This window comes from Phacochoerus africanus, chromosome 3, assembly GCF_016906955.1.
Source record: "Phacochoerus africanus isolate WHEZ1 chromosome 3, ROS_Pafr_v1, whole genome shotgun sequence".
In the NCBI taxonomy this organism is placed as follows: Eukaryota; Metazoa; Chordata; class Mammalia; order Artiodactyla; family Suidae; genus Phacochoerus; species Phacochoerus africanus.
The window spans coordinates 205,154,406-205,177,461 of NC_062546.1; the positions used below are offsets into that span (position 1 = coordinate 205,154,406).

Below are 23,056 nucleotides of genomic sequence, written 5' to 3' on the forward strand. Positions count from 1 at the left end.
GAGAGAAAGCTAGCTCACTTTTGCAGACAAGTGTTGATGTGCGTGAAGCCAAAACTGAGTTTGCTCCTTAGAATGAACGGTTCTCAACTGATGGGGAAAAGGGTAAGTGAGACTCCATTTCCAGCACTCTGACGGTCATGATACCCCCCCATTCGAAATCACCCAGAAACCTGGGAGAAATAACAAGTATCAGAATAAAAGAGAACGCTGAGGAAGGGATAAAAGAGGAAGGAGGGGCTGAAGTTAAACTGGGAAGCCCGTCCCACAGGCCAACCGCCAACTGAGGAGGCAGCCGCAGGCATTTGCAGAGCATTGAGTTTCACCTGCTGAGTGGAGGATGGGAGGCATGGCCTCAAACACATGCGGTTGGGACTAGAACCAAATATCACAAAAAATTGGATCCTATAAAGGGGAAGGCAGGGGAAAGGCCATCTGCTATAAAAGGGACCTGGGAATTAGTCCGAATGACTCTCAGCTCTGTATGATGAAAAAGCCAATGTTTCTGAGAAGTTGAGGCCACAGACCTGTCCTCGTGCAGCTTTGGGTCTCAAATTCATAACACCTGCATGATCAATGAGGCCCAAGTTTGAGAAATTAGCTCAGGTGTTTGTGCCTGACCAAAGCAGATACAAATCCTCCTTGGGAATAGCTTCCTCCCCTTGGGTCCCCAGTATTCCCACAGGTGGAGGTCAGTCATATGGAAGCTCACAGTAAAATGGTACCCAATACCAGATGGAATTCACCATGAGCAAGACTTGGGGGGAAAAAAGGAAAAGAAAAGAAAACCAAAATTAGATCCTCAAGGACCCCAGATGTTGCAATTCTCAGATAGATTATAAAATAAGTGCACTTAAAATGTTTACAGAAATAATCAGGAAGAGGAAATAATGCAGTAAAATGGGGGGGGGACTATGCAGAGCTTTTAGAAAGAAAAAGGCAACCCTATAAATTTTAAAACTTAGCAGTCGCGTTCATCAACAAATTAAATAGAGCTGAACAGAGAATTAATGAACTGGAAAACACGTCAGAAAAAATTACCCAGAATGGCCCCAAAACAATGAAAACATAAAACCAAGGTTAAGAGTCATTCAGTATGGAATCATTTATTACTTTTATTATGGCAGGAGTTTTGACACATTGCTCACCAGCTGACAGATCAAGCCGACAGAAGGACGTAGAGGATTCGAACAACATCATAATCACGAACTGATGAACGTGTGTTCTCTTGGCCTCAAAAATTAGAGAAGCACATTCTTTTCTAACACACAGGGACTATTCAGAAGATTTTACCATGTAGTAGGCCGTAAAGTAGTTCCTGAAAAAATTCAAAGACTCTGGATCCAATGGATCACAGAATTTGAACACAGTTAAATTAAAAAGCAATAAAAGATCATTAAAAACCCCTGTCTAGACAAGTTTTTAAAAACTTCTAAATAACACACAAAAGAAAAAATCACTATAGCGTTATAAATAAACTTAGTAGTAAATGATCATGAAAAGACTACTAGGAAAATTTGTAGCACTTCCACCTCCAGCCATGAAGGAGCTGCAAGGACCGTACGTAACCGCCCACTGTAAGCAACAACTAGCAAACTGGACAAAATATATGAAAATAACTCTTCTCAGACACAGTGCCAAAGGCACTGCGAGAAGGAAACCACAGGCAGTAAGCCCAACAACCACTCCACATCTGCCTGGAGTCTTTCATGGACCTCAGGCTTGGGAGGTGGGACCCAGACTGCTCAGCAACTTTGAGGAGATGACAATCAGAATTTGGGTAGATTGAAGCAGCTGGAATTTGTGGGTCAAAGTCCTGGAAAGGAAAGGAATAGAGCACCAGAAATCTGCAAAGGGGTACCCTTGAGTCTGGAGACTGCTAGTCCTTGCCTGTGTAGTGCAGGCAAAGAAGGCTGAATAATTCCCAAAGCCCACACAAAGTCAGAAGGCCTCTATGCTCCCACCAGCCAGTCCTCTCGATTCCTCCACCGCAGACCCCCAGGCATTCAGTAGAGACCACAGAAAGCATATTTTAGTGTGGGCTTAACCATTCCTAGAGTGACAGCTACCCCAGAGTAACTCTAGAAAAGCTTAAAATCAGGTCTTCTAGTATCACATAAGTCCTCACGAAATGTAACTGCCTGTGAAAACAAAGCCCAACAATCTTTATAGGAAGAAAGCATAATTCAGATACTCCACAATGGAGAAGTGTCTAGAATTCAATTTTTAAAAGTTGCTATATATGCCAAGAAGCAGGAAAAGAGGACCTATGACCAGGAGAAAACATTGTCAGAATGAACTTGAACTTTTCTACAATCAGTAAAGAAACTGATTCAATAGTTTAAGAATCTACCCACCAAAAAAGCAGAAGTCTCAGACACTTTTTAAAAGTGAGTTCTACCATATATATTCAAAAAAGCAAATATTTCCCATCTTATACAAACAATTTAAGAGAACAGGAAAAAGAGAGGGAGAGAGATTATATCCCCAACTCATTCGTCGAGGCTCATACAACCTTGGCATCAAATTAGACAAAGAAAATGTGAGAAATAAAGATGACAGACCTACTTCACTAATGAGCATGGATACCAAATCCAAAAATTCGTGAGAAAGTCCAGCAGAAAATTAAATAGATAATGTCATAGGCTTATTGCAGGAATACCAGTATGGTAAGATAACATTAACATCAGGACATGCGTAACTCATCACGCATCAGACTGAAGGAAAAAAAGGCCAGAGGAGGTCCTCCACAGATACTGAAGAAGCAGTCAGTAATTTTCAAAACCCATTTATGGCAAAACTTTTGGCAATGTGAGAACAAAAGAAAACTTCTTTACGCTCACAGCAGGGTATCTACTAAACCCCTATTTATACAACCACACATCACACTTAATGGTGACATCTTAGGAACTTTCCCTTCGAATTCAGGAGCAAGTTCGGATGCATGTGCTCGCGCCACTTTTATTGAACACCGCAGCAGAGGTTCTTGCCAGAGTGATAAGGCAGGAAAAAGGAATAACGGCGGAAAACCACAGGCTGGAAAAGAATAAACCAGATGGTCGTTATTTGCAGCCTATCTGCTTATCTACCCAGAAATCAGGAGGATCCACAAACAAACCGTTTTACTTAGAGGGAAAGTTCACCCAAGTCACTTGGAACCAACCCTGCTGGTACGCGCTGGAGACGGAGTGAAAAACCCACATGTTTCAGGTGCCATTTAAAAGACAAACAAAAGTATAAAATGTCACAAAGGGTGACTAGAACGTCTATGAAGGAAAACGTTAAAACTTTCCCCCAAAATTATAGGAAATCTAAATAAACAAAGAAAAAGAAATCTCAATATCTTGAAAATGTTTATTTTCACCTCAGTGAATCGAAACTTTCCATATGCTTTCAAATGAAACCACAGACGGATTTGGTTTTTGTTTGAGGCTCTGTGTGTGTGTGTGAGAGAGAGAGAGAGAGAGAGAGAAATTGGACAAATTGCCCTTTAAAATTGCTATGGACATGTGAGATACCACAAATATCAACAACAAGCTTGGAGAACCCCAAAGGGGCAGAGGCGGCAGCCCCCTGATATCCAGGCTTCACATGAAGCTGAAGCAACTGAGACAACGGGCCGGGACGAGCAGCAGCGCTGCAGCAGCAGGGATGCCAGAAGCCCACCTGCACACACAGCCCCTCTGGTGTCTGATGGGGGAGGCCTTATGGGCTGATGGGAAGCGGATCAATCGGTGACGCCAAGAAAACGGGACTCGTGGACTGAAGGTCCGGGTCCCCTCAAAATTCCCACGTTAAAAGCCTGCCTCCCAGGTGACCGTGTCAGGAAGCGGGGCACTTGGGAACTTGACAGGCCATGAGGATGGAGCTTCTTGAAAGGGATGAGTGCCCTTATAAAAGTCCCAAGAGAACCTGCTTCCTCTCTGCCCTCGGCCATGGGCAGACCCAAGGAGGAGCTGGCCGTGTGCCACCCACACCAGGGCTCTCACCAGGACGTGGCACCCCGACCCGTGCCGTGCCCTGGCCATGCTGGTGCCCCGATCTTGGATGTCCAGCCTCAGGACCGTGAGGCAGAAGTTTCTGTTGTTTACAATCCCCCCAGTCTGTGCTGTCCTGTTAACAGCAGCCTGACAGACTGAGACAACCTCAGTCGTATGCAAAAATATCCACCGCGATTCTTCTGAGAGCAAAACAGATTCCATGTGGACTGAAGGCCGAGCGGAACAAGCAGGTGCTGGAGGGACAGGAAGACTCTTATGTCCGTGCTCGCCTTGGAGAAGGATCTCTGAGCTCACAGAAGCAAAGTCCAGACCTCAAGGCACCATGCAAAGGGGGAAGAAGAGGCCGCCCACCTGACAGGTGTGCAGCGCGTGTGATCGACAAGGGTCCGTGTGCAGAACACACAGAGAACAGACAAAAATCAAAGAAAAGAGTCACAAAGGCTGGGCCAAAAGAGAGAAACAGCAAACGCCAGGACAAGACACTTAACTACGACATGAATTAAGAGATACTGTTTAGGAGTTCCCATTGCGGCTCAGCTGTAAGGAACCCAGCTGGGATCATGAGGATGTGGATTCGATTCCTGGCCTCCCTCAGGGGGTTGAGGATCTGGCGTTGCTGTGAGCTGTGCTGTAGGCTGGCAGCTGCAGTGCGGATTCAGCCCCCAGCCTGGGAAAGTCCATATGCTGCGGGTGTGGCCTAAAAGACAAAAACAGAAAGAAAAAAAGAAAGAAAGAAACACCGTTTACAACCATGCCCGTCAGGTCACAACACCGTTAGGGACAGAGCAGAGGGACTTACAGAGCACGTGGGGAAACACAACTGGTTCAATGGCTGGAAAACATGGCAGTTTCTCTTCTCTTTCTTTGTTTCTTTTTTTTTTTTTTGTCTTTTTAGGGTCACACCCGCAGCATATGGAGGTTCCCAGGCTAGGGGTCCAATTGGAGCTGTAGCTGCTGACCTACACCACAGCCACAGCAACGCGGGTCCGAGCTGTGTCTGCGATCTACACCACAGCCACGGCAACGCCAGATCCTTAACCCACTGAGCGAGGCCAGGGATCGAACCCACAACCTCATTGTTCCTAGTCGGATTCGTTTCCACTGTGCCATGACAGCAACTCCCATGGCAGTTCCTAGTGAGGCTGCAGACCATGTGGCCACCACCCATGGCGCTAGAGATGCTGTGTGTGAGCTTGGCAGGGGGAGGAGGGGGCTGGAGTCACCCTAAATGTCCCCTGGCCAGAGACCAGCCTCGCAGGAGTGCTGTCTAGATGCAAAAGTGAATGCAGCGTCTGTGGGAATCTCACAAACAGACGGGCACACGTGGTAAGATCCTGGCATCGCTACTCAGAGCCCAGGGGTGGGTACTGGAGTCCTGATACCAAATTTGGGGTGCTGGGGATACCTGGATCAGGCGTCTAACTGCTCGATGCCAAGGCCTTGGGGTGCACCTCCGTGGTCTCAGGGACACAAACGGAACTTGCACGCCTCTGTGGCACCGTCTGAAAAGTGGGGTAGGACAGTGCCCCACTCCCTCCATGAAGATTAGGGCAGACGTCTTCTGGGACTCTGGGCTGAGGGCTCCCAGCTCCAGTGGGGGCAGGCGTGGGCAGTGAGGCTGAGGAGGGGGCCCTGGCGCAGGCCGGTCTGCAGAACCACCGCAGCGATGGGTGAGAGCCTCAGCCCTTTCCACAGAGGGCAGAGGCTGCCAGGACCTCAGGCAAAGAGCAGGTGGCTCTTCTTGTGGAAATGGAATAAAACTCCCGGGGAGAGTGCCATCCTGGGAGTAGGGGCTGGCACTGTGTGCTGGTGTTGGGGGGACAGCTTGGCACCCAGCTCCCACCCCTCTGCCTAAAGCAAACCTGCCAGGAGGCGCCCCCACCTCCCACGCTTGGCTCTGGTCAGAATCCCATCCACCACAGGAAGCCAGGAGCAGTGACCTTGATGCCCCAGCGGGCATCCCTAACATGAGTGGACCAAGGCCTTTCACACAGGAGAGGAGATGGAAATAAACCAGCAGAAAACAGGGTCTACAGGGAAGAGATAAACCACAACAAACGGGCAAACACACAAACAGCCTCTAGAAACCTACTCAGAATGCTTCAAGAACATACTACATTTCTGAAACAAGAACAGGATGCTATGAAATGGGACCACTCAGACCAGGAAGATGGCGCTTTTAGAGATAAACAGGCACAACGCTGAAATTTACACACAAAATCCCCCGAAGAACTTGAAAACGAAGTCCAAAAATTGTCCAGAAAATAGAACACAAACAAGGAGACAGAACGAAAGAAAAGACAAGAACATGGGAAGACCAGTATGTGAATTCAAGGAAGAAAACAAAAAAAACGAACAGGGAAAAATACACAAACAGATGAGAAAACAGAGCCTGTGTCCTGCTGGCAGTTCTGACTGAGCACCAGTAAACGCACACACCCACCCTCGCGCGCCCCCACTGATGGCCGCGGTCCACAGACCAAGAAAGGATCCTAAGGGATTCCAGAGCAAAGACGAGCTGTTGACAAAGGCTTCTTGAGGGCGACTGGGCACAGAGGTGATGATACCCAAGCCTTCAGCGTGAGTCACCACCAAGTGTCCCGGTTCAAGCATCCTCCCAGCGTGAGGACGGAGCAGATGCCCTCACACAGCTGAGGACCCATCCGCCTTTCTAGGAAGTTGCACAAGGATGTGCTCCAGCAAGACAAGACAGGAAACAAAGAAAGAAGCAGCTCTGGGGCCCAAGAGACTCCAGCCCAGGGACTCAGCGAGCTGCAGGAGGATGCTGGCTTCCAAGGTGAGGGTGCCAGGAAAGAGGGGACTCGGCAGAAGAGAGAGGATGGCCGGGAGCTGGGGAGGGTGAGCACGGAAGAAAGGGACAGCTGAGATCTAGGGGAAATGTCACCGACCTGCCCAGGGAACGTGGCAAAGCCACAGGGGCTGAGACCTGAGCTGTCTGCCCTATGGCATCACCCGGAGCTGCCACCCTCCCAGGCACCAGGGGCCTCAGCCATGGCACAGCCCTGGCCCCAGAAGCAGGTGGAGAGTGAGGACCAGGTGACGCTAGCAGCTGAGTGACCCCCAGCCCCACGACAGCCCCCAGAAGCATGGTCCCCACAGACCACAGGCCTTGGGCCTTGATGGCTGAGTCCTGCCCCACCATTCTGGTCCAAGCTGATGACAGGTAGAGACAGAGGCTGAGGCCCCCCTCAGTGTTCCCGGCAGGGCTGAGGCTGGGGTGGGCATGGGGCAGGATCCCTGACACCCCTGGGCACCATCAGCCTCCCCCCAGGACAGGCTGGAGGTTGGACTTGGGGAAGGGGGCCCAGGGGCAGCCCCACCCCCACCCCCTCCTGCATTTCTGGAGCTGAGGGGCCCTGGATGGGAGACAGACACACGGACAACCCCCACCCCTTGGAAAGTGGCATCTGTTCACCCTGGGCCCAAAGCAGCTGGCCCAGCACGGAACCGGCCTTTACTGTGTCCATGCTTGTGAGGCCCCGTGCTGGCCCGGGACTCAGGGGCAATGCGGGGGGTGGGAGCAGAAAGCACTGAAAGAGCAGAGTGTCTTTGGAGTCTGAGGCGCTGGGGTCGAGTCCCAGGTCCTCTCTGACAAGTCACAAGCATTCTGAGGAGCCTCAGCCTCCAAATCTGCAACCTGGGGACAGCATCCTGCCTATCAGGGTCTTGGGAGCGCTGCTGGCGTCAGGGGGCACTGAGGTGAACAATGCAGTCTGCGCCCACCCAGTGCTCAGCTCTTGCTCCCCGACCCCCACCCCGACATGGGGGTGGCCCTCAGGGCACTCACGGTGGGCTCCAAGGTGGCTGGAGGGGGACCGGAGCCTCACGGGGGCTGTGCGGGACTCCAGGGGAGAAAGAGGGCTGGGCAGGAGCAGGGCCGGTGGGCGTGCAGGTCTGTGTGAGTGTGCAAGGGAGTGTGCGAGGGAGCGTGTGAGCATGTATCCGGGGGGGCAGCGTAAGGACAGGCGGCCAGGGCTGGGCGGGGGGGTCCTGCCTTGTCCTCCCCAGGACCCAGGGAGCCCTGAGACCCAGGGAGGGGACAGGTCCCTGAGAGCGGGAGGCGGCGGGGGCGGGGCAGCCAGGCCCAGAGCCGGACGGGATTAGGAGATTACACCCCCCATCCGAGGAGGAGGCTTTACAGAGGCCGCAGGTCCTGCTGCTCGGAGGCCGGACCCAGCCACCCTGGCTTCCGTGTGTCCTGCTCAATCCTATGGGGGCACGTAGGGGCTGCAAGGGGTGCGGGTCCCCGCGTGCACTGAGGAAGCTTGGGAGGAAGCGGCCTGGGGGGGACCCAGGGGAAACCCAGAGGAATCAGGAGGTCAGCTGACCACTGCCCCTGGCTGTGCCTTCCACCCTTCCAATGTCCCCAAGACAGTGACCTCCACTGGGTCCCTGAGGAACTGGGGGTGCTGGGGGCATCTGGGGCCAGCTGGCACCCCTCAGCCTGAAGCCAGGATCCTGGTTAATGGCTCAGGAGTTAAACAGCTAACCTGTTAGAAGGTGGCGCCATGAAGCACAGGCCAACCACCCCCTCCCCCGGCCCTGCCCCCTGCCCTGGGCTGCCTGCCCAGGAGCGGAAGAGCTCCACCAGCTGATGGGCAGAACAGCACCGAGCAGGCCCACCACCCTGCTGTGCCCCTGGGCACCTGGCCAAGCTGGCAAGGGCCAGCACCAACACGGGTCTCAGAGGCGCTCAGGGTGGAGGGAAGGAGGGAGGTGGCAGAGGGGCACACAGCCTCCACTGCAGCCTCCTGGGCAGGGGTGGTGAGCCTGTCCTTCGGGCCTAAGGCTGCTGAATGCGGAGTGGTCTGGGGAGAGCATGGGGCAGGGCACAAGGGCAGCCGTGCACTCATCCTGGGTCACCCGCTGCCGAGTGACCCCTGGCCAGCCGCTCTCCAGCCCAGGGAAGGCAGCTCAGACTCCTCCAGACTCAGAAGGGTCTCAGGCCATGCCGTGGTGAATCCCTCCTAAGGGCCAGGCTGGGCTTCCCAGGGCTGGCAGTCCCCCCATGGGCCCCAATCCCACAGCAGCAAGACCCTGTCAGAACAGCCCCCCAACCCCCGCCACACCCAGATGGCCCCCTGAGCTGGCCTACTGAGCTGAGTGGGCCACCAGGACCCCCGCCCCCACCCCTTCCAAGGCTATGCCGCCCCATCTCCACCGCCCATCCATGGTGGACCCCCACTCCCCGGCTCTCCCCCAACCCCATCTCTCCCTCCTTCCCTCCCTCCCTCCCTCCCAGAGCCCAGGAGAGGACTTCCCTGCTCTGCCTGCAAAGGACATGGTCAGCCCCAGGCCAGCAGTGCTGACATCAGGGAGGACCAGAGGGGGACAAGGCTGGGTGGCTGGGCCCCCTCCGCCGTGCGAGTGCACCAGCTCTGGGCTTTTGGCAGAGCCTCAGTCTCCACGTGGCCACGGCTGGTCCAGTGGGAAGCCCCGGGACAGGCCAGCTGGTAAAAAAGAGGACACCCAGTAGGGGCAGCACCCACTGAAGGGACAGCACCCAGTGAAAGAACACCCAGCAGGCACCTCGTGGGCTCTCCTCACAGGGGCCGCCCTGGGAGCTTCAGGCTGGAGGGGCCCTGACTCCAGCCTCCCTCGCCCCATGGACCACACCCAACAGGCAACACCCTGCCCATCTGCAGATGCCGGCACTGCAAGGGATGGAGTTACTAGGCCCTTGCATGGCTCGGACCCAGGAGCCTCACAGGCTTCACACCCAGCAAGAGACTGACCGGCCCCTCGGGACCAGTCTGGCTCTTTCAGCCAAAGGCCTCTCTGCAACCATCCGCCCCAGAAGGTACCCGGATTTCCACCCAGCCAAGTGCAGACCTGAGACCTGGCCCCTGCAGCGTCCTTCACCCTCCCCTGCAGGCACTGCAACCCTCTGCAGGTGCCAGGGCAGCTTCATGCCCGACCAGCCCCATCCGCAGCCCGCGGAGACTGGTGACCAACCACACCTGCAAAATGGCCGCCGCAGGTAGAGCCCCCCCCCCACCCCCCGCCACACACACACACCAGCCAGACCCCGGAGCGTCCCTTCGAACCCAAGGCTGCCTTCGCAGAGCCGGAGGGGGCTGGGCACGGCTGCGGGCACCGCAGGTAGAGCCCCCGCCCCCCGCGCCAGACCCCAGAGCGTCCCTTCGAACCCAAGGCTGCCTTCGCAGAGCCGGAGGGGGCTGGGCACGGCTGTGGAGGGGAGCAGAGGAGGGGTGGGAGGTGACCGCTCTGCAGAAGCGGCCTGCGGGTCCTGCAGAGTTCCCCAGGGTGAGGACGGGGCCAGCCCTGCGTGACAGCAAGAGTCAACCCGCTGCTTGAACAGGCCTTTAGCTCAGCAATGCGGGCATCCCCTGGAGGGGGCGGCCGCTGGGGAGGGGGCCGCGGGTCTCTGCGGGAACGTCCCCATTCCTGGGCACGTGGGCGCGCGGCGGGTCCGCGCCGGGGCGACGTCGCGCCCGCGCCCGGCAGGCCCCATGACTTGGCATTCCCTCCCTCCCCTCCCCCTCCGGCCCTGCGGCCCTCGGTCCGCAGCCCACCCAGCGCCAGGCCGACTGCGGACCCTCCTCCCCGCCCGGCTGCCGCCCTAGCCCTCCCCGAGCGCGAGCGCTGCACGGCGGGGTCGGCCGGGGGGCGGGAGGGCGAGAGGCCGCTTAGAGGACGAGCGAAAGCGCCGAAGCTGCAGGGGCCCTGCCACCCGAGCCCAGGCGCCCGGCGAGCGCCGCCCGCCGACACATCGCGGCCCCGCAGCCCCTTCCCCTCCCGCCGGCGGGCCACACCTGTTCCTGGGGCGCTGGCCGCGGAGACGCAGGCCTCCTCCGCAGGCGGCCCCTCCCAAACTGCAGGTCTTTCTGGAAGGGAGAGGGGGTCTCTTGGGAAAGGGACACGGCTTGGGGCGGGGTGGCGGGCCGTCCCCGAGGTGCGCACGAAGCCGACCGCCCAGCCCTTCCGCCGCAGCCCCCGCTCGCCCGCGCGCCTGCCCTCCTGTTTTGCTCTTGGCTGCAGCATCCGCCCTCCCCCACCCCGGGGACCAGGGCCTCTGCCCGCGCCCCGCCACCCAGGGTGCCCTCCCCTCTAGCCTGGCCGCCGCAGCCGCGCCCCCTCCCGGGTGCCCCATCCGCATCCTTCCCCCTCCTCTCCACCCCTCCCCTCCCCTCCCCCTCCCGTCCGCTCGCAATCGGGCCGCATCCCCGGTCATGGCCACGCTCCAGGAGAGGGAAGACGGGGACGGGGGAGGGCGTCTCAGCGTGCGGCCAGCTGCCCGCATGGAGACCTTCACCCTCTTAGCCGAGGGTCCCTCTGCGGCTGGGGCCTCAACGAAGGGGCCCTTTCAGAGGGCCCAGCCCCGCTGCGAAAGAAGGGCGGACACCCCTGAATTTGCCCCATTGTTCTCCGCAGGGACGGGGGAGGGTCGGGGGAAGGGAAGCTGCAGCGCGGCGCCAGAGCCGCGGGCGGAGACTAGGACGCCCGCCCCGGGCGCGAGCTCCCCGCCCCCGGGCGCCGTCGATGCAGGTGCACCGTGCGGATGGCTGGGGCGGGATGCGGGCTCGGGAGGCCTGGCGAGCTGCTGCCTCACCTCTCCGGCGTCACTGGCGGCGACCCGGCATGGGCACGGGCTTGGGCATGGGCGCTGGTCCTCGAGCGCAGACCTCCTGCTGCTGCTGCTGCTGCTGCTGCTGCTGCTGCTGCTGCTGCTGCTGCTGCTGCTGCTCCTGCTCCCCGGCTGCGCTCGGCGCTGTGACGGCGGCACCGCGTGACGGCTGCGGGCCCCCAGCCCGGTCCGCCCCGTGCCCCTCCCGCCGCGCTGGTTGGCTGAGCGCTGCGCCCGAGCCCCAGCCGCCAGCTGGTTTGTCGCGCGGGGAGAGGGACGGGCGTCGCGGCCGCCGAGGGGATGGGGCTGGGGCCGGAGGGGGCTGGGGCTGGGCTGTGACATCACCGCCGACACGGCGGCGCGCCTGGTGGGGAGGTGGGGGACGGACAGCAGGGCCCGGCCGCACCGCCCCTACCCCGGCGCAGTCCCCATGCAGCGCGCACCCCGGAGGCCCCCCACCCACCCAAATTTGCCCCTCGGACACCACGTGGGGCCCTCCTCGGCTCCGACCCCTTTCACGTGAAATCACTAAATGTCCACCTGCCCCACCCGCGATGCCAAGCGCACGAACGCATCGACGCGGAGGGACAAAGCTCGGGTGGGCTCCCTGCACCAGGGAGGGGCTGTAGGGGGTAGTGGGAATACTGACTCCGAGGAGTAACAGGTGAGTTCACACGGCCGCGTCTCGGCCAGAGCCCTGGAGGAGGACCAGAGCATCGCAGACAGCCCTCCTCGAAGGGCTGATGCAATCGCGGGCGGGCGGACTTGCCGGCTCTGCTACCCTCAGGCCTCGGCGGGAGACCCCGTCATCCTCCCGCCCCTCTTCTCCGGGTCGGGTCCTCACACCCCGTTTCTCCAGGTTAACTTCCTTGAACCAAGTCCTCCGCGGCTTTCGGCTCTCACTGGCAATCCCCAGCCTTCCTCCACACACCCCCCGCCGGAAAGCGGGCCACTAGGGACTGGCTGGCATCTCTGCGTGGCACCATCCGCAGCCCCATTGCTGGGTAACTTTGACAAAGACTCTCTGGCCAGCTCACCCACCCACCGGAACTGCGGTGGGTGTGGTGACGTCATGCCGCCAGGAAGCCGGGGCGCCAGGGACCCCCTTCCAAAGCAGCCTCTGCCTTCAGCCTCCTCCGCATCCCCAGGGCTGAGCCTCACATGCCAGGCGCTACCCCGAGGGTTTTGCTGATTAACCATTGAATGTCACACAACAAATTGGTGCTTGGCCTCACCTGGCAGCAGCCCCGGTGTCAGGAACGTAGCAGGGGCACAGACGCATGCCTTTCTGCAAAGGGGACCACCCAAACCTCCGAAGCTGCCTAGACTGCGTCTCCTCTCTTCTATTTCCTGGAACCACCTGCGTAAAAGAGAAACTATTGTTCTTCCAGGCTGTTGGAAACAATAAAACTATGCGGGCGCTCAAAGGGGAGGCGTGTGGGTCTTTTACCATCCCCGCTGCCGTCCTACTTATCCCCTGGTCACGTTCTCTATTTCTTGAGCCAAATGCGGCATTTCATAGTCTAGGAATTAATCCATGTCACTGAGGTTTGAAAACTCCTAGCATCTTTATTCCTGCAGGGACTGTTTCTGCACTTACGTCTCTTCTTAATTCATGTTCTCTTTATTTGCATTTTCTCGTCTTTAACATTTTCAAAGGACCAACTTTTGTTATTCTTCTCTTTCCATTTATTTCATGTCTTTCTGTCCTTTTCTATGATTTCCTTCCTTCGAGGTTCTTCAGCTCCGCTCTGCTGCTCCATGTTGAGCTAAACGTTTAGCTCATTTATTTGTAAACTTCCTACGTGTCTGACCTATTTAAATTCCTCCTACAGCATGGCCTTAGCTGTGTCTCACAAAATTGGACACAGAATGTTTTCATTATCATTAAAATCTAAATATTTTAGCGTATTCCTGATGCTCTCCTTTTAAACCCGTGGGTTATAAACCCATAGGTTACTTAATAGTGTTATTTATTTTCCAGTAGCGTTTCTTTTAGTATAACCTTTTGTTTCCAGTTTCTAATTTAAGTGCATTATTGTGGGAGAACAGTCTGTGTGCAGCAAGGATCCTGGCAGGAAGCAGATGGCACACTCGCGCCAGGTAATCTGAGCAGTGCTTGGAAAGGGAGTACTTACAAAGGTGTGGGTAGGGAAGCGGGGAAGCCACCGAGCTGAGGGACACGTCTCTGGACTGCCACCCGGTGGGTGGGGAGGACCCGGGTAGGAGCGGAGGCCTCAGGGGAGGGGTGAGCCAGCCTGAGCACCCAGGGGAGGGGTGGGGAGGGGGGACACCCTGGGCCTCCCTCTCCCCTCGCTGTTGGTGCTCCCGCCTGCTGAACCCACCCGCGGGCACGGTCTGTTTAGGGCGGGCCCTTCGAGCTCGGGCCAAAGGCGGTTGAAGACGCAAGTGGAAGACAGCGGCCAGGTCTTGGTGGCGCTTCTCCACTGGAGCCCACTGCGTCTTCTTTAGGGCCTGACACGTTGCCCACTTCCGCAAATACTCTCCAGATGCTCAGAGTGTTTGTGTCTCTGTAAGATGGGTGTCAAGTTCTGTGTGTGTTGAATACTTCAAGGTTATTCTTTGTATTGGTCAAGATTTGGAGATTTCCGGTAATTTTTCTGCTTGAACTGTTCAATTATTATATTTTAATTAAAGTCTCCAGTTGCAATTGCTGAAATAGCTTCTTTCCCACGCCAGCCTGGTGCGTGTTGCTTGATGGGCGTTGACGCAGATGCTTGGGTATTGAAATGATTCTGACAGATGTACAGTATCATTCTGGGGCCCCTTTCATCCGCATGTGCTGTCTTTCTTTGTCTGTAGCTGGACGTTTTCTGGGTTTTGCTGTAAATTTGAAGGTCATATGCAAAGAGTTCGATCTCGTTTTCTTTGGTCCGTATTGGCTAGTACGCCTTTCGCCACCTCTTTTATCCCAAACCTGTTGTCTCCTTTTTGAAAATATATCTCTCAGGCAGCCCGTTGTTAGAATTTTAAAAGCTAATCTGTTTCCACCTGTTAGTTGGAATTTATTCCACTCACATTTCTAGTACTGTCATCCTGAGACTTCGTTTTGCCATCTTACTAAAAATCTCCCCGTACTATATATACTGTTTGCTACTTTTCTTTGCTGGTTCATCCTTACTCTTCTTGTTACGGTGATTGCCCTTAAACTAAGACTTTGTTCCTTTGTTCCTTTCTTTCTTTCTTCAGCCTGCGCCCCGCCGTCGTTACCGAGTCCATCAGCTTGGTCGCCTCCTCTCCACTCTGTCACTACGGAGATTGACTGGACTCTAGAGTTCTGAGGTGTCAAGGATGCACCCTACTTCTTTTCTTTGGTCCCCACTTTTGCTTAAGACAGTTAACGCACATCCAAGAAACTCAAGTCACCCTTATCGTCCTTACCTCCTGAAGAGTCCTCTGCATTTGTGTTACTTCTAAAACACAAAATATTTTTAAGATGGGTCTCGGGTGGAAAACATTCCAAAGCCTCATATTTCTGAGAATATTTTTATAATACTTTCAGCATCACTGGATGTAAAATTCTGGGTGCAAAGTTTGTTTCCTTCAATCCTTTAAAAAACATGATTCTGTGGTCTCCTTGTGTGCCATTGAGAGATCCAGCCCTCAGTGGGCGCTAGTCCCACGTCGCTCAGGATGCTTCTGGAATTTTCTTAGGGTGTGGTAGATTCTGTCTCCCATTTGACTGTCCCTGAGCCCTTCACCTGAGGTTGTTTATTTTGGAAAATTCATTTCCTTGGTTTTCCAAGTATTTTCCCTTCTCTGTTTTAATATCTCTTTTCTTTCGGGATGCTTAGCATCTGTGCCCCTCATCACCATCAGAACGGCTGGATTAACAATCAACCCTTCGTGTTTCAGCCCTGCAAATGCCTACTCCCCTGTGTTCTTCCCGCTCAATCTCTGACCCCTTCTGAGATGTGTGTTGGCATCTGCTTTCTGCTGTGCGCTCACCCCATCGCCTTTCACCGAGAGTATCACGTCAAAGGCTTCCCTCTCCCACGGACCCCAAACTTCTGGAAAGATGGGGGCAGGGGTGAAATTACGAATTTTTTTTTTCATGGATTAAGGAAAACTAGTAAATCTGACAGGTTCAGAACCGTCAAGGAGTCTCCCTGCTCCCCGCTGGGAGGGCTGCTACCCTGCTTTCTTCCTGCAGACAAGTCTCGAAAAGATACTCAGACCCATGGCTCAGAAATATCTGCAAGGGAGTCCCCGTCGTGGCGCAGTGGTTAACAAATCCGACTAGGGACCATGAGGTTGTGGGTTCAATCCCTGGCCTCGCTCAGTGGGTTAAGGATCCGGCGTTGCCCTGAGCCGTGGTGCAGGTTGCAGACGCAGCTTAGATCTGGAGTTGCTATGGCTGTGGTGTAGGCTGGCAGCTACAGCTCCAGTTGGACCCCTAGCCTGGGAACCTCCATATGCCATGAGTGCAGACCTAAAAGGACAAAAGACAAAAAAATAAAATAAAATAAAAAAAAGAAATGTCCACAATATAACAAACCTACTTGCTTTCACCTCTCTGCTGTGTTGAAAGGAGGCCACCTTCAGAGACTGGGAGTCACACAGGGCTTGCAATCTGAATAAACGCTTAAATGATCCTACACCTTAACCCAGCTCTCTGGAATGCAAGAGTGGTTCAATATTAAGGACTCCATCCATATAATCTGCCATTCTAGTAAGTCACAGGCTAAAAAGAAAAAAGACGATTTTTCTGGACACTGAAAAGGCATTTGACCAAAGGGCCATCCATGTCTGCTTAAAAAGCAAATACCTAAGCCCTCTGGGGAAAGGTGGCTTCTTCATTCACTTGAGGAAGGAGCCCTTCAGGGACTTGGGGGCTAAGAGTCTAGCCAAGGGGCCACCAGGATTAGCGTCCGAGTTCATTTTCCATCAGCTGTGTGCTCCAGACATGTTCACCTGTAACTGCCACCTCTCCTGCTGGCAGGATAAGAACAGTACCAACCTCAAAAAGCAGTGGTGAGGACTCCCGGGTCAAATGTTGAGGCAGGGCTGGGCGCGCTGTGAGCCCAAAGATAGCTGTGGTGAAACAGCAAGAGAAATGCCATTACCATGGGGGACATGCACTGTGGTCTCTGCTTTATTTAGAAGTTTCAGCTAATGCAATGACAAAGGAGAAAAGAGGTGAAAGTACTGAAACAAAAAAAAATGATCCATATTTGCAGATGATGCAATCGCCTACCAAGAAAACTTAGGGGATGAGTGAAAAGCTGTGGGAAACAGTAAGTTAGAGGCAGATAAGAAAAATTGTCACCAAAAAAGCAACAGTTTCTATAAAAGCAAATAACCATTTAGAACCTGTAACACAGGCATCCAATCACCACAGTGCCAACAAAGGTGAAACGCCCAGAAATGGCAGGAAATGTGCAGGTCTCTGGTTCACAAAGAAATTATGTAGGAAAACTTTGAAAAGTCCATGAAAAGAGGTAAATTGATGGAAAAGCATGGTACACTCATGGAAAGGAAGAGGCAACATGGCCAAAGGTCCAGCTTTCCCTCAATTAAAGCTACAGCTTTGATGCAACCTCCATTCAAACAGCATCAGAAATTCACAGAGAAAAACAAATATGCAGGACTAAGCAGGAAATTTGTTAAAAAGAAGAGGAATGAAGAGGATTTGCCTTATTAGATATTAAAACATATCACGAAATTATAATAATTAAAAAGATGCCATTATTAAAAGAAAAAGATCACAAGCTTATGAAAAAGATATAATTTCAAAAAACTTGGATAAAATAGATGATTTGATAACTGGCGTAGGACATTATAGGAAATATATAAAGTTGGATCCCACCTGATAAGAAATCAATAAATTTCTAATGAGGTAAACATTTACTTGTAAAAACAGAATGATGTGTGAGTGGATGAATTAAGCATCTGACTTTGGAGAAATCAGGATACACAAGCTGTTGCTCTAAAGACAGATGGACTGGAGTTCCCGTCATGGCTCAGTGGTTAGCAAATCCGACTAGGGACCATGAGGTTGTGGGTTCAATCCCTGGCCTCGCTCAGTGGGTTAAGGATCCAGCGTTGCCGTGAGCTGTGGTGTAGGTTGCAGACGCGGCTCAGATCCCTCGTTGCTGTGGCTGTGGTGTAGGCCAGCGGCTACAGCTCCAGTTGGACCCCTAGCCTGGGAACCTCCATACGCCACAGGTGTGGCCCTAGAAAAGACAAAAAATAAATAAATTAAAAAAGACAGATGGACTACATAAAAACTAAATGACTACATGGCCTAAACATCATAAACAAAATTGAGAGACAACTGTACCCTGAGAAAACTATTTCAAAACATAAGGAGATGAAGGGAGTTTTCCAAAGGCGTAAAAAGCTTATGCCAACTAATAGCCAAAAAATATGTCACCCCAAGAGAAATGGTCAGAGACCAAAAAAGGACACTTTGCAGAAAGAAAATGGGTCAACGAGTGAAGACACTCATAGTTAAAAGCACAGATCAAAGCAGCGAGATCGTTTTCTGACCTATCAGAGTGTCTAAAATTCAAAGGTATCCATCCCGCCGAGGCTGAGGGGAAATAAGCCACTTTACACTATGGCTGGGGCTGGGGCGAGCGGTGCAACTTCTCTAAGGGTGTTGGCGTTTAAAGCCCCCCTCTCCTTGGCTCAGTGATTCTATGACTAGAAATTTGCCTGTAGTGTCTACACGCAAACATTTTCCCAAGAAACAGGACAACCAAGGTTTCACCCTTGGGCACAGCTTACGTGAATTGGGGTACTTCTCTGCTGCTACGAAAAAGAATGAGTCTCCAAAGTTATGCGCTGACGCGGAAAGCTCACTACGATGTTTGTTAAATTATTTAAAGGGCACAGAAGCATGTGCATGACACACCCCAGCTTTTTTTGTCACTGTTTGTTTTTTGTTTTCTTCTTGGGGCCGCACCCTCAGCACATGGACGAAGTTCCCAGGCTGGGGGTCCCATCGGAGCTGCAGCTGCCGGCCTACACCACAGCCACAGCCACGCCAGATCCTGAACTCACGGAGCAGGGCCAGAGATCAAACTCACACCCTCATGGATGCTAGTCAGGTTCTTTAACTGCTGAGCCGCAGTGGGAGCACCCTCCAGCTTTTTATCTTTTCTCCTGAGAAGACTCACAAGAAACTGCTATCAGTTTGCCATGGCTGGGTCTGCCCTCGAGGGAGAAGCTGAGGACGCATTCACTTAAAGCATGTATACATATATGAGTTCCCATTATGGCTCGGCAGTTTAAGAGCCCAACATAGTGTCTGTGACTTTGCACATTTGATCTCTGGCCTCCCTCCGTGGGTTGGGGACCCGGCGTTGCCACAAACGGCACCGGGGCTCACAGAGGCAGCTCAGATCCATTGCGGCAGTGGCACAGCCTGGCAGCTGCAGCTCCAGTTCAACACCTAGCCCACAGGTGTGGCTGAACATAGGAAAAAGAAATAGAAAGAAATATATATATTCTTCCTGTATATACAGTTTGAATCTTCTAGTCATAGGCAGGTGTGTCTTTTGTAGGCCCATGGCGCTGTCTCTAAGCGTAGGAATTAAGACCCAGTTTCAATCTGTAGCTTTGTGCGGCATTTACAATACTAATAAACACTACACTGAATTTCTCCAAGTTTTACAAATCCTATCAGAGCTGTAGACTTCCATACAGCTAAGCCATGTGGAAAGAGCCCAGCCATTCCAAATATTAGGTTAAGTTATGGAAAATTGCTCGTTTAACTATTTTGATCATGAAAATGATAATTTCAAATGGTTTAACCGAATAAGTTGTAGAAAAATATATCACAAAATTCAAGATATATAAACCAAGCTTGCAAACAGCAAAGAAAAACAAACCAGGGGCCACAAACCAAAACGAAAAACTGTGGCCGTGGCTCCAGGCAAGGTGAGACAGGGTGAGGGGTGGGGCCGAGGATGTCTGGGCAGCGACTGGGCAGGGACAGAGGGGACAGGGGAGCCTGGGCGGTAGAAAGAGTTCTGAGGGCAGGATGGCGGGGCCGGGTCAGGAAAACGGCCGTCCAACATGGGTCACCCTTGGGGCCTGGACCTGCTGGAGCCGACTGAACCAAGGTGGGGAGAAAAGGACTGGGCTGGGGCTCCTGCCCGGCAGGCCCCTGAAGTCGGGGCGAGGTCAGAGCTCGGCAGAAAAGCCAAGGAAGGGCCGTGGGGCCGGGGGAAGCCAGGAGCCAGGTGGAGGCGGGTGACGTGTGCTTGAGAAGGGTTCTTGAAATCCAGAAAAAGGAATAGTCACTGGAACAATATTTGCAGAATACTGGCTTAGACTTTTCCAGAATTGTAGACAGACAGAAATACTTAGTGGGGAGCTGGTGTGATCCCTAATAGGAAAAAGAAAACCAAATCTGCAGGAACCAGAGGCAATGAATCAATGAATCCATCAATCCATCAATGAGCAAGAAGACAGGTTGCCTGAAAAGAAGCCACGGTGGGGGGGTGGGGGAAAGGGAGGCTGCTGCGGAGCTGGGTGGGAGCCCTGAAGGAGTCGGCGCGGACCCTGGGAATCCGAACAAGGCCGCACCGCCTCACCCCTGGCCTCCTCTGCCCACGCCCTCCTCCCCGCAGGGGCCACGGGGCCTCCGCTGCTGCCGCCAAGCCGGGCCCGGAGACCCCGCCCGGCTGCTCGGAGGCCCCGCCCATTGGAGGCGCTGCCCGGTTGCCGTGGCAACAGCCGGCAGCCGCGTTCCGCCTCGGAGGGCCGCAGGGAACGTTGTCGCCACAGCAACGGCGGGGCGTGTCCCGTCTGGACCCGGGAGCCTGGGGACGCGCCTCCGCTCTGACAGTGGTGCTGCTGCCCCGCGAGGTACAGAACCGGACCCTGACGTGAGGCCAGGCCGCCTGGGGCGCCCCGTAGGCTCCAGCTGCATCGAAGCGGGGTTCCGCATTCAGCACTGGAAGGCCCTTAGCTGCATTTTACAGACGGGGCAACTGAGGCCAGGATGGGAAAAATGCAGGGAAGGACTTGCTCCAAGCCAGCACGTTGGTGTCCAGGCCGCCAGCCAGGGCACTTTGCTTCCCGCCTTGCTCATCTGGCTCTAGCAGGTCCAGGCCCCAAGGGTGGCCTGTGTGGTGCAGTTTCCCTGACCTGGACCAGGCTTTCTGGGTGCAGCTCTGGGCAGGAGAACGCGGCGCAGACTTCCCAGGCTGGTAGGCAGCGCATAGGCAAGCAGCCAGGAAGCTCAGCAACAGTGTAGACAGGACTCCGGCTAACCCAGGGCTGCCGAGGTTGGGTGGAGGCCCGAGAGCAGCCACTGGCCTGGGTGCAGGGGATGGAGGCCCAGCAGAGCCCGTGTCATTGGCGCAGCATATGCAGTGGGGCTGGGGCCCAGGGACTGGCCAGAGGCTCGGGTCCTAGGCCTGGGACTCTCAACCGGGCCGCCCTCAGGTGAGCACATGTTGAACCCAGAGGGGCAGCCGGGCAGACAGCCTCAAGCCCACCTACAGACACCTGCTCTGGGCTCCCACCCATAAGCTGGGCCATCCCATTGATTGCATCATGATCCAGAATTTGCAATGTGCCTGCTTTTCAATAACTGAGCTCCTTACACACACACCCTCTTGCACAGGAAGGCACAATTGCCAACCCCCGTTTGCCGAGGAAGAAACCAAAGCTGAGAGACTTGAAAAGGCCTCCGAGGGCCCTGGGTCCTTGCAGTCAGCCTAAGCCAGACCTCTGCTCGAAAACCCTTTTCGTGACTCTATAGCTTCTTGGGCCAGAGCCGCAGGGAGCGAGGCTGCCCTTGGAGATGGTAGGAAGCAGCTTCCCAGGGGACAGGGCCACCCCAAGCTTTAATGGATGAAGGCTCTGACTAGCTGGACCCCCGAACTCCTCCTCTGGAAAGTCGGCAGGGCTGGGTTGGGGCCCAGGAGTCCAAATTTGTGGGAATGGTTTCAGGGAGATGGCAGTGAGTGATGGCTTGAAGCGAGATCTTAATTCTCTGCTCAGGAATTGAACCTGAGCCGTCTGCATGAAAACCAGGAACCCTATCCACTAGACTGGCCGAGGCCGAAAGCAGAATTGCCCTGATTCTTGTTCCCGTTGAAAGCAAGAATGTTTCCAGGAGGCAAGGGGTGTAAAGTTTATTGTTAGCGTCACAGGACAACATGGGGAGAGACAGAAACACAGAGCCTTGGGCTGTGTGTCTAGGGCGGAAGCAAAGCCGTCATCGCTCCCAAAGGAGGAGTGAGGGTGCGGGCGTCCCCCTGGACGAGGAGCGAGCCACTTCTTCCCGGCCTTTGCCGTCGGCCCATTGCCTTGTTTTATCTTTCACACCCGACCGGACCCGGGGTCCTCCCCGACCTGCGTGCACATCTTTCGACCAAGACGGAGGCCGGAGCAGAGCATGGCAGGAGGTTATCCAGGCTCCTCGTGGCCGGGCGCCCCCTCCCCTTCTGACCCAGAGGGGCTCTCTGCGCATGTGCAGTTGGGTCTCCCTGACCTGAGGATGGGGAGGACGTGACCTCTTTGTTCTGCCCCGGCAGGGCTCAGCCCCTCTCCTGATCCTGTCATCACCTTTGTTTTTTGTTTTGTCTTTTTAGGGCCTCACCCTTGGCATATGGAGGTTCCCAGGCTGGGGTCAAATTGGAGCTGCAGCTGCCAGCTTACACCACAACCACAGCAACATAGGACCCGAGCCACATCTGCGACCTACACCACAGCTCACAGCAACACTGGATCCTTAACCCACTGAGCGAGGCCAGGGATCGAACCTGCAACCTCATGGTTCCTAGTCGGATTCATTTCTGCTGCGCCACAGCGGGAACTCCCTGTCATCACCGTTGTTCAATGAGTTCCCAGAAGAGAAGTGCCAGCTATTTGCCCTGTGCCTGCTGTTACTTCTGTCTTGTCGTGTAGACAGGTGGCTGGTTGTCTTGGAGCCCACCTATCTCCTGCCTCAGGAAGCATCCACAAGCTGCTAGTTGCAAATGTCTCTCTCGGACCCTCCACCTCTGCCTCAGGGCCACACCCTGCCCCTCAGCAAATCCCAGTCTCTCTCCCTGGCAGAATCAGCCGGCAGGCAGGACCAGGGTTACCAGATTTTGTGAAGACGTGAAGCAACCCACAGGAGAGGGGCCTCGCAGGCTCCCAGATTCGGAAGCCGGAGCAGAGCTGAGACACCCACGCACAGCAGTGGGGGGACTGGCGAGGCCACAGGCGAAGGGGCCCCAGGCTTCGGGCTCGAGGCTGGGAGGGATCAGCTCTGTGCACGGACAGCTCTGCTGGGCTCTGCTCCTGGTGTGTCTGACGGCCACTCGCTGACTCAGTGTCTGGCCGGCAGCGGCTGGCAGCCGGGCGGCTGGGCTGGGCAGACCCGGACCAGAGGACGTGCTGGCCCTTTAAGGGTCCATCCAAGTCCCCAACCCGGCCCCTCCTGCCCTCCACTGCCTTCCCTCCTCTGAGCTCCCGCAGA

The 23,056-nt window shown here is 54.7% G+C and overlaps 1 protein-coding gene across 8 annotated transcripts in view; it reads right to left on the reverse strand.

Annotated features, from left to right (window-relative positions):
- KIF1A (kinesin family member 1A) overlaps positions 1 to 11,706 on the reverse strand; it is an 85,355-nt gene extending 73,649 nt beyond the window's left edge. For 7 of the 8 annotated variants that reach the window (XM_047773978.1, XM_047773976.1, XM_047773975.1 and 4 more), the window contains exon 1: positions 11,593 to 11,706. The gene's annotated coding sequence lies outside the window, so the exon portion shown is untranslated. The remainder of the gene's footprint in view (positions 1 to 11,592) is intronic. The other variant, XM_047773980.1, reaches the window with a different exon arrangement.
- Positions 11,707 to 23,056: the final 11,350 nt, after the last annotated feature.